Here is an 11,926-nt window from a genome sequence, read left to right as displayed (position 1 = left end):
ACTATGTACCCACAAAAATTTAAAAAATTAAACTATTAAATCTAAATTTTCTAGAAGAAACATGAGAAAATATCTATGACCTTGGGGTAGGGAAAGATTTCCTTATTGGAACAGTAAAAGAAATGAAATAATAAAAGTGTTTTGGAAAAATTTGTCAGGCCATATATGGTGGCTTACACTTGTAATCCCAGCACTTTGGGAGGCCGAGGTAGGTGGATCATTTGAGGCTAAGCATTGGAGACCAGCCTTGCCAATGTAGCGAAACCCTGTCTCTACTAAAAATAAAAAAATTAGCTGGTTGTGGTGGCATATGCCTGTAATCTTAGGTACTTGGGAGGCTAAGGCACAAGAATTGCTTGAACCCAGAGGCAGAGGTTGCAGTGAGCCAATATGGCTCCACTGCACTCTAGCCTGGGTGATAGAGTAAGGCTTTGTCTCAAAAATCAAAATTTAAAAAAAAGCGCCGACATTGTGGTATGGACCCATAGTCTCAGCTACTCAAGGAGGCTCAGGTGGGTGGATTGTATGAGCCCAGGAGGTCAAGGTTGCAGTGATAGCGACACTGCCCTCCACCCTGGGCTACAGTTTGTTTTTATCAAAATTAAAAACTTTGCTCTTCAAAACACACAATTAAGCAAATCAAAAGGCAAGCTGCAAACTGGTAAAAATTATTTGCAGCACGCATATCAAACAAAAGATTTATATACCAAGTAAATGATAAACAAGCAACCTAATGGAAGATGGGAAGATGATCAAAGTTACTAGTTATCAAGGAAATGCAAATTAAAATCACAAGGAGATACCAAAACCCAGATACTAAAATGTCTAAAATTTTTTTAAGTGATCATATTAAGTGTTGGTAAGGATGTGTATCAACTGAAATTCTCATTACTGCCGAAGGGGATATAAAATGATAGAACCATTTTGGAAGAGTCTGGTATTTTCTTAAATGAACATACATATACTATATGACTCAACTTTTTAATTCCCAGGAAGATAGTCAATAAAAAAGTCTAAGATTAGTTCATGATACTTTATAGCAGCTTTATTTGTAGAAGCCTTAAACTGGTAAATACCCAAAAGCCAGTCAAAAGAAGAATGGGTCAACAAATTGTTGTATAGATATAAAATGGATACTACTCTTCAGCTGAAAAAAGACAAATGAATACAAACAATCACATGGGTGAATCACAAAATAATTATGCTGGAAGAAAAAGCTGGAGAAAATAGAGTATGTATTCTATGATTCCATTTCTATAAAATTCTAGAAAATATAAACTAATCTACTGGAACAAAAAACAGATCAATAATTGAGGAAACGGGTTAAGGGAGGGATGGATTACAAAAGGGCACATGAGTTGATGAAAATGTTTTTCTTGATTGTGGTGAAAGTCTCGCATATGTATACTTATGTCAAAGATGATTAAATTATAAAATTTAAATGTGGGAATTTTATTGACCTCACTTATGTCTTAATATAGTTATAAAATAAAGGAATATAGGTGTACATTTCTGATGGTTCTACACTACGTAATAGCAAAACATATTTTTGCCCTTGAAACATAAAATATAACCAGCTCATAAAACATTAATTTGTAAAGTTAAGGACCATAGCTTTTGCATTTATATCTCTCACTGGCCTTCTACAGTGACATCAATAAACTTTTAATGTTTATTGTATGAAAAATATCTTTTATTAGACTGTAAAATAGTGAAAACACCTTTTCTGATGAAAGGGATCACATTTTCTGATTAAACTCAATATATTGAGAATTGTGTAGAAGAGTGAAAAGCATAACACATATATTAAAATGAAGAAAGAATAAAGAGTTACCCAGAAAACTATCAACAGAACAAAAATATCTCCCTGCTAAGACCATTAGTATACACTAGGAAATAAACATATTAAAGTCTTTCAGCTGAAACGCACTCACATACACTTATACACACACACAGTACTTTTATCTTTGCCATAAAGAAAAGGAGAATCATAAATTGGAGACCCCTCACACTGTATTTAAGAGCAACCTACAATTAGCTTTAAAATGAGATACTTTATCCAGACTAAATGATGGGTAAAAGCTTTGAAAAAAACCCAGCTGTTCCAGTGAGTACTTTCATGCATTTAAGTAATGGGATATGCTTCAAGATGCTCTATTTCCTGCCTTACACCAAGAAAGGATGTGTTAGATTGCTACCTGACACTCTGTCCCTAGCACAGTTGCTACGTATAAATTCCACCTGAGGATTTCTTTGCCACTTTAAAAATTTTCTCTATTTTTTCTTTTTTGCTTTGGCTGATAGTTTCCATACACAAATTTCCGAAGAAATCCTTGAACAGAATAACATCCTCCTTGTGTTGACTTATAGTCGCTGACTGTAGAGAAGTTTTTTTTTTCCTTTCATTTGTTGATTTTTACCTCCTCTGGGTGGCAGTGGAAAGACTAAAACTACTAGATTTGTCTCAAAATAGAGGACATTTGTATATAGTTTCATAGTACACAGTACATCAGACACGTGACATCCCAAACTGTTGTTATAATTTAAAAATAATACATCAGTGAAATTTAATCTTAGTGTAGAACATTCCAGGCCTCCACAAACATTTATGAGTTCAATTTTTTTCTGTTTATTAAATAGCAATCTTCCTGGCACATATATACTACTGTGCATTCTAGCTAAATAAACCACTGTCAAATGAAGTTAGTTAAATTTAATGTAACTTTCATGTAACAGATTTATTATGCACCTTCTATAAATAAGATCATTTGATGCTTGCATGTGAAACTTTGGTTCTTAATTTTTTGAGTCTGAATAATTTAATTAAATGTAGATTTGTTATTTTGCATTTTGATTGCCATTAGATCTAGTGATGTGACACACAGAGGTTATTTTGCAACTGGAGAAATGATTACCAACAGTTTTGTCCTGCCAACAGTTAACACTCTGAATGAGCATGTAATACTACAGTTCATTTTTCTGTGTGAACACAAGCATGTTATACTGAGTGGCCTTGTAAAGAACTATGATCTTTGAACTTTGGGAGTTACTCAAGCTCTGCAGAAATCATAGAGTAGTTAAGTGGGAAAGTTTTAAAATCACCATTTTAAAATAATTTTCCCAAAATAAACACATTGAAAGAAAAAGAGGGGCCGAGAATTGTAGCTCACACCTGTAATCCCAGCATTTTGGGAGATGGGTGGATCATCTGAGGTTAGGAGTTAAAGACCCCTCTGGCCAACATGGTGTAACCCCATCTCTACAAAAAATACAAAAAAAAATTACCCTTCCATGGTGATGCATGCCTATAATCCCAGCTACTCAGGAGGCTGAGACAGAGAATAGTTAGAACCCAGGAGGTGAAGGTTGCAGTGAGCCGAGACTGCCACTCCCTCCAGCCTGGAGTGAAAGAGTGAGACTTCATCAAAAAAATAAAAATAAAAAGAAGAAGAAAAGAGAAAGAAAGAAGAAAAGAAAGAAAGAAAAAGAAAGAAAGAAAAAGAGGGAGGAGAGTCTTAGTCTTCGGAGACTCAAAAAATAAAATTATGAAGTTAGGCTGGGTGCAGTGACTGACACCTGCAATCCCAGCACTTTGGGAGGCCGAGGCAGGCGGATCAGGAGGCCAGGAGTTCAATCAGCCTGGCTAACATGGTGAAACCCCGTCTCTACTAAAAATACAAAAAAAAAAAAAAAATTACCCTGGCATGGTGGTGCATGCTTGTAATCCCAGCTACTTGGGAGGCTGAGAATCGTTAGAACCAGGAGGTGGCGGTTGCAGTGAGCCGAGACTGTGCCACTGCACTCCAGCCTGGAGTGAAAGAGTGAGACTTCATCAAAAAAAAAAAAGAAAAAAAGAAAGAAAGGAGAAAAGAAAAAGAGGGAGGAGAGTCTTAGTCTTCTGAGACTCAAAGAATGAAATACGAAATTAGGCTGGGCACAGTGGCTCACACCTGTAATCCGAGCACTTTGGGAGGCCAAGTTGGGCGGATCACTAGGCCAGGAGCTCAATCAGCCTGGCTAACATGGTGAAACCCCATCTCTACTTAAAACACAAAAATTAGCTGGGCGTGGTGGCGGGCGCTTGTAATCCCAGCTCCTCAGGAGGCTGAGGTGGGAGAATCACTTGAACCCTGAAGGCGGAGGTTACAGTGAGTCGAGCTCGCTCCGCTGCACTGGAACAAGAGTGAAACTCCATTTCAAAAGTAAATAAATAAAAAATGAAATCAAAAATTTGATTTTCTATCAAACTGTCAGAATCTATTTTGGAGTTATTTAGAGAACTCTTACTGACACTTTCTGCTTTTTTGACCCTTTTTATTCATGTAGAAAGCATAGGAAAAACCAAGGATATACTCAATGCTTGTGGATTTACTGTCAAGCTGAATCTGTGAAACAGAACAGAGAACCCTTTCCTCTGTAGTAAATGGTCCCTAGGAGTCTATATCATCTCCTGAAAACACCCCCTTCATGTTCTGTGGGATCTCAACTCACTGCTGAAATTTAGCCTAGTCACCAAAGTTCTGACCTGCCAGTGAGCAAAGACTGCCTCACATTTAGAACATCCACAGACCACAAGCATGACAAGAATTTGTCAGTTAAATGGATTTCATTTGTTCATAAATAAATAGCTGAATATTTATTCATTCATACAGCTGCTATTTATTCTAGCAATACTGAACTATTTCATTCCATACTTCAACCCACCCTCTTTTATATTGCTCCTTTTTCTCTTCATTTATTTCATTTAAACCTTACTACCATTTTTTGACATCATTTTCATTATGAATCATTGAAAAAAGATATTAAAGTTGGAAGGGACTGGAAAGATCTGATTTATCATTTGACAGCTGAATACATGAGGGTCCAAGACTTGAAATAACTCCTCAGTGATTGCCAGATAATAGCAGAACCTAGAACTAACTCTCTGAGTTACTAGCTTATAATTTAATGCTATTTTTGTCATATTCATTTGCTCTCAAGATACATGACTTTTCCTTTTTAAAATCTGAACTAGTTCTTTACATAGGCAGCCTAACATGGTATGATTTAAAGGCATCAGTAATCCTCCTTGAAGCAACATTTCTTCACTGCTTTCCAGGATGCAGGGAATTTCCACCATTAAATTACCAAAAGAGGAAGTCTACTGTTTCTTATGAACAGATCCTGAACCCGACACAAAGATTCACCTTATGTAAAACCACTGCAATGATTTTGGCAAATGGATATTTTATCCCTTGATCTTAACCCTTTGGCATTCCTTATTTCCTAATCTCATTCAATACAGAAAATTGCAGTCATGTTTTCTGAGGATACTGGTTTCCAATCCAAAAGAATGTACAAGGGAAAGTCTTATATATTTCCTAAGTATGTAGATTGCACATTAGATTAAACAGAGAGGAATTTATGGGATACTGTATTAATGGCTTAGAAGTAATAGGAAGGAAGTAGGGAAGAAAGCAAGGAATAAAGAGAGGAAGAGAAGGAGAGAGATAGGGAATAAAGGAAAGAAAGAAGAATGGAAAAAATAAAAGAATAAAGACTATAAAAAAAAGGAAGAAAGAGAGTGACAAACCAAGGCACGGAATATCTAATTGTCATTAATTGTTATAGGCTTGAGTTTTTCCAAACTTAGATATAAACACAGTGACAAACTTTAAGGGCAAATAGAGCCACACAAGATTTGTTCAAACTGATGAAGAGTTCAGAGTTGGAACAATTTTATTAGATATTAAATAAGGCTCTCTGCTGAATCCATAAGAAGAATAAAAAATTAGAAATAAGGATTTTTGTTATAATAAGAATAACCATATAGGATGAATAAGGAGCTCATGAGCGTTAACTATTGCTTTAAGATACTCATATCTAATCCAGGAGTGTCTTTGATCATAATGGGCTTGTGATTCCTCATTCCTCCACCTCTTAAAGACAGGTATAAATGCTAGGGATGTATTACTTTTGGAGAAATGCTTATAGATGATGAACTAACAGTAGGAATGACTTCGCCAGTGCAAATACTTTAAGACTGACTTATTTTCCCCTCAACTCTGCTTGAATAGACTCTGATCATTTTCTTCTGGAGCTAGCATTTTAAAAATAGTGTTCATAATTGATCAATATTCCTTCAGTTTGATACATTATTGTTTGAGATGATTTAATACAGCTCATCTCAAACTTTAATATGCATTAGAATCACCTGGGGATCTTATAAAAATTATAATACAGTATATCTGAGATGGAGCCCTAGATACTGTGTTCCTAACAAGCTAGCAGTTATGTCAGTATCACTGGTTTGTAAACCATACTTTGAGTATCAATAAGTTAGTAAATTTAATGAAATTACCTTCATCTTTTGTAGGCCTAGGGGCTAGTCTATCTCTTTAGGGAATATATAATCTGACATTCTTTTGAGATTAAATATAAAGAATGTGAGGCTAATGTACTTTCCCCAAGTTATTTTCCCCAGTCACTCATCATTACCAAAGGTGAGGGTCAAAGATAGTCCAAAGAAAAAGGTCATCAGCTGAGTTCATGTCTTTTGCAGGGACATGGATGAAATTGGAAACCATGATTCTCAGAAAACTGACACAAGAACAGAAAACCAAACACCGCATGTTCTCACTCATAAGTGGGTGCTGAACAATGAGAACACATGGACACAGGGAGGGGAACATCATGCACCGGGGCCTGGTGGGTATGAAGCTAGGGGAGGAATAGCAGAGGGTGGGGGGATTGGGGAGGGATAGCATTAGGAGAAATACCTAATTTAGATTATGGGGTAATGGATGCAGCAAACCACCACCATGGTATGTTTATATCTGTAACAAACCTGCATGACCTGCACATGTACCCCAGACCTTAAACTATAATTAATAAATTTTTTTAAAAAGAAAAAGGTCATCAGCTATGATTGGGGGTAGGCTCAATATCTCAGGTGGTTTAGGACATATCATGGATAACAAAGGTTTTGTCAAAATGTAGAATTAACAATTCTAGGATCATATCAACGCTAACACAAGGAACACATCTCTTACATTTAGAATGTTCACGAAATAGATGATACACAAAAGGATCACTCCAACAACGAAAGTTGAGTAAAGATAGAACCAACTATGTTGACATATTCTTTCTTCTTTTCTGATTTGTCAAGATCATATACCAATTGTTAGGTCTAAAACTATACGGAATGTAGATAAATATGACTTTAGAAAGCAGGAAAAATAAGATTAAATAAGCTAAAATCCTCTCTTCTTTCCAACTTCTTTTATTCCCTTGCACTCTTTAGTAATCTTTGCTCAGCTTGAGTACTCAAAAGAAGATAGAATCCATGGGCCATTGGAACTCTGATATAACACATCTCTGGCTTATGGTAAACAGAACAGAAATATTTCCTATAGATTTGCTTCAGCATCATTTTATGACGCAGTGTCTTATCAAAAATCTGGACTCATGGGTATGCGAGAAATTTGCTAAACAAATGATACACAAAATGGTTAAAATCCACGTTAGATCTATTACATGTATTATATTTGGTGAATTGGGTGATCAAGCAATTAACAAATATGTATTGAAAGCATAATTAAGAGTCTATACTACTCTTCTAGGATCTTGGGCTATCATAGCATATATAGAGATACAAGGAATTGTCTAGGAGGATAGGCAGCTTTGAGATCTAGATAAGACAAGAATTAAGAAGACTAGAATTGATGTCATTGAGGTGATGAAGGAGAAGGAAGAAGCCAAGATCTCCAGCTGCTTTTGATAATTAGCTGAATGGTGATGGCATTCACTGACAGCAGTATAAAGACAAAGAACACTGTGGGTAGTTGAGGTGGAATTCATTTAGGTTTAGAAATGCAAAGTAGGAAAGATGCAGGATATTTAGCAGGCAGTCACATACATGAGCTGGAGCTCAAAGGAATAGACCAGTTGAAGATATAAATTTGGGGATTATGAATCTATTGATGTAACTGGAATCATGAGAACAAAAGCTGTCCTCATGGACAGTGTGAGGTTGGGGATTAATGAAGATTGAAGGCTGTAATCTGGTGAATACAATATTAATGGGATACTTGGAGAAAAATGTACAGTTGATGTATATGAAGTTTTTTTAACCTTTAATTATAAAATATTAACATTGGTACATTCATACAGCCTGTACCCCGTTACTCTGATTCTTTTAAAATTAATACACTATTGAATTACCACTAAGTTACTCAATTCCTATAAGTATATGTAGCAATATGACTAGAAACAACAAAATCAAAGCTGTAAGGTCTAGGCAGGGTGGGCCTGGTTTGTCTCTGACTCCAGCTTGGTGCCATGTATGGGCTGCTATCTCATCAGCCTTTACAAGACCTCTGCAGCAGGAGTCAAAGCAGCAACCAGACAAGCCAAATATAAACCTCCACATACCTGACATTCTCCACCAAGCACATGGTTTTATTCTCTCTTCTTACATTCCCCATTGGTGCTTCTGTCTTCCAAAAAATATAACAAAAATAATTCAAGTACATATAGCATTTATAACATGTTACCAGCCCATATTTTTGACCAATGATAGCAACCAAAGTTATGAATATGCCTGTGCGTTAAAAGCAATTATACTGTTTTTAGGGACTGTTAATGACTGAAACAAACTGAGTCAGTATTAGAGCCACATGAGCAGTTTGTTCAGAATAATTCAAAAGAAGAAAATAATGGAGAATGGGAGAGAAGTAGACGCGAATTAAAAGAAAAAGGACTAAATAAAGGTGAATTGTGTTAACCATCACCTATTATTTGGCTAACTTAAGGGTTAAGAAAAATTTCACATATCTTGGAACTATTTTAAGTGTAATATTTGCTCTGCAGATTTAATGAAATATTAGAGGGTAGGTCTCTGCTATTGTCATGAAAGCATACTAGCAAAACAAGATTATAAGACATATTATTAATTTGTTTTACTTCCACAATTTGGGAAAGAAAAAACTGTAGCCTTTTACTTACCTCCAAATATTGAAAATCATTGTCATGTACAAAATTATAGCCATATCAATTTGTGGAAGATCTTAGAACAATGAGAGCAAGATGTACTCTCTTAAATTGAAAGAAAAAGTGAAAAGTATCCACTGAATAACTCCAAGCTCTATATTTAATAGAAAAAAAAATGAGGTACAAATTAATTTTGGATTCAAGGTGGAAAAGCATAGTCAATTCACAAATTCTGTGAGCGGACAGCTCATTACAATCTTTGGTAGTAGCATAGCCAGTCTGAAAGTCATTTAGGCCATTTGACCCTGTCTTCAATTTTGCCCATGACAGTTCACTGTGGCTGTTTACCTTTAGCAAAGAGCAAAGAACTGAAAGAAAAGATAAATGCTTTCTCCTAAATGTTCTGTTTAAGCCTGCATTATTCACAATAGCAAAGTCATAGAATCAGCCTCAATGTCTATCAACAATGGATTGGATAAAGATGCAGTACACATCCATGGAATACTACATAGCCATAAAAAAGAATGAAATCATGTCCTTTGCAGCAACATGGAGGCTGCTGGAGGCCATTCTCCTAAGTTAAATAACACAGAAACAGAAAATCAAATGCCCCATCCTCTCACTTCTGAGTAAAGAGCTAACCAATGGACACGCATGAAGATAAGGATGGAAATAATAGTCACTGGAGACTCCAAAAGAGGGGAGCAGGGCAAGAATTGAAAAACTACCTTGGAGTACTATGTTTATTACTTGGGTGATAGGGTCACTGGAAACCTAAACCACAATATGATCCAATACACCCATGTAAAAAACCGCGTATGTGCTCCCCGAAGCTAAAACTTAAAAAAAAAAAAATTGAAAGGCAAAAACATACACAGTTGCACCAAAATCTGTCATGGGGCCCATGTGGACAATGGCATGGAGGATGATAGTCTGTGTTCTTTATAACATAGCCACTGTAACACAGCCAGTATAACACTTACGACTGCCACATTTTTTAAATAGCTAGGATGAGTTTTCATTTTATATCTGTGTTGAATATAAAAGGTGAATATAAAAAGCCTCTAGTTGAATAGAGGCCTTTGTCTTAAAACAAATCATCTTTTACTTTCAGAATATCTATAACTACCAAAAAATTGTTTTAAAAATTATTTAATAGTTTCCTCAATGCAAAATGGGTCATTATTTATGGTTGCAAATAGATTGATAAACAAATACAATAGTGTCTTGAACTCATAATTTTTTGCAGGAAGTTATCTAAAATGATTTACATATGTATATTTTGTTTCCATGCTGTGGAAGATAAATTTTAGATCTAAAAAACTAGTGGTATTATCTTTAGCTCTAACTTTGAGGTACTTTCTCAGAGTAGTTTGGTTACTTTTGAAAATTATGTGGATTATATTATCTTCAGTAACGTAACAGGCACTTAGGCTGAGATAAATTTATTCTTCTCTGTCCTGTTATACTGACCAGAGCTCTTCGATTAGGAAGTGGCTGTTCTGCTATAAGGTGATGTGATTAGCATTCTGGGGCCCAAGCCATCCATGTTTTATTTTATTTATTTTTGAGGCAGAGTCTTGCTTTTTCACCCAGGTAGGAGTGCAGTCACATGGTCATGACTCATTGCAGTCTTGACCTCTTGGGCCCAAGTGATCCTTCTGCCTCATTTTAAAATTTTTTGTAGAGATGAGGTCTCACTGTGTTGCCCAGGCTGGTCTTGAACTCCTGGCTCAAATGATCTTTCTGCTTCGGTTTCCCAAAGTGCTGAGATTACAGACATGAGCCATCACACCCGACCCCATGTTTTAAAGGAGGTATAATTTGGCCTGTTAAAGAAAGGTTTTTTTTTTTTCCACATTTGATGTGATATCCACATAAATGGAAGATCCTTTCCTTGCTAAAATTCTAAGAGAATGGGGCATAATTAATATTATTTTCCAAAAATCTTACATGAATAAATGTATCAACAAAGTAGATGTATCAACAAAGTGGACATCCTCCACCACCTAGAGGTTGAACTATTTTTCATTTTGTAATAATTCTAGTTCATTTTTCATAGTACTATTTGAAGCATCTTACACATGTTGAGAAGATGCAGAACTTGTTTACCAAACCAGTTATGGCAAAAATGGCCTTAGGCAGAGGTTGTAGTAAGCTGAGATCATGCCACTACACTCCAGCCTGGACGACAGACTCTGCCTCAAAAAAAAAAAAGGTCTTAGGGATTTCTTTAGTTTGTGATCTAAAACATGCACCTGCCTTTTATTATTAAAAATTATAATCACTCTTTAGTGACATTATGCAGTTGGATTTTTCTATTTGAGAGATGAATATAGATTCTGTAAAAACAACGTGTACATAAGTAGCAAAAAATCATCTCATGTTTAGGGAGATTATACATTTGTCTTTATGTCCTCTAAATGAAATAAAAGGGGACAATAGTTTTGTCATTTAATAAAAGAAAAACACTGAAACATAGACATTTATAGTCTAAGGTAAATTACAAAAGAAAACCTGGGATTCATAGTCTTCTTGATTCTACCTTGCCTTTCGGAACATAGCAAATATTATCCCCTTTTTGATCCATCATGGTGCCCTAAGAAGGAGCAAATGAATGACTCTTTTCTCATCTTTCTCACTTAAATATATTTCACTTCCATGTTAATATTGTCTATGTGCTCTGGGTTATAATTATATTTTTAAAGGAATTTTGACAGTGTTGGGCAGCTAATCTATAAAGAACAAAATAAAATGTCTATAAGCATCTTGTTTTTACTAATTGTACCATGAGTAATTTAATTGCAAAACACACTTCTCAAAGATGAAGCACTAGAAGACAAAAGTATATTCTGCATTGTATGTCAATTTGTACACAGGTAACCAAACCATATCCTTGCTCCTTATTGGGTTTTATTATATTCCTGGCATTTATAGCTATCTGAAATTACCTAAT

Source organism: Saimiri boliviensis, chromosome 7 (assembly GCF_048565385.1).
Source record: "Saimiri boliviensis isolate mSaiBol1 chromosome 7, mSaiBol1.pri, whole genome shotgun sequence".
In the NCBI taxonomy this organism is placed as follows: domain Eukaryota; kingdom Metazoa; phylum Chordata; class Mammalia; order Primates; family Cebidae; genus Saimiri; species Saimiri boliviensis.
This window is presented reverse-complemented; position numbering follows the sequence as displayed.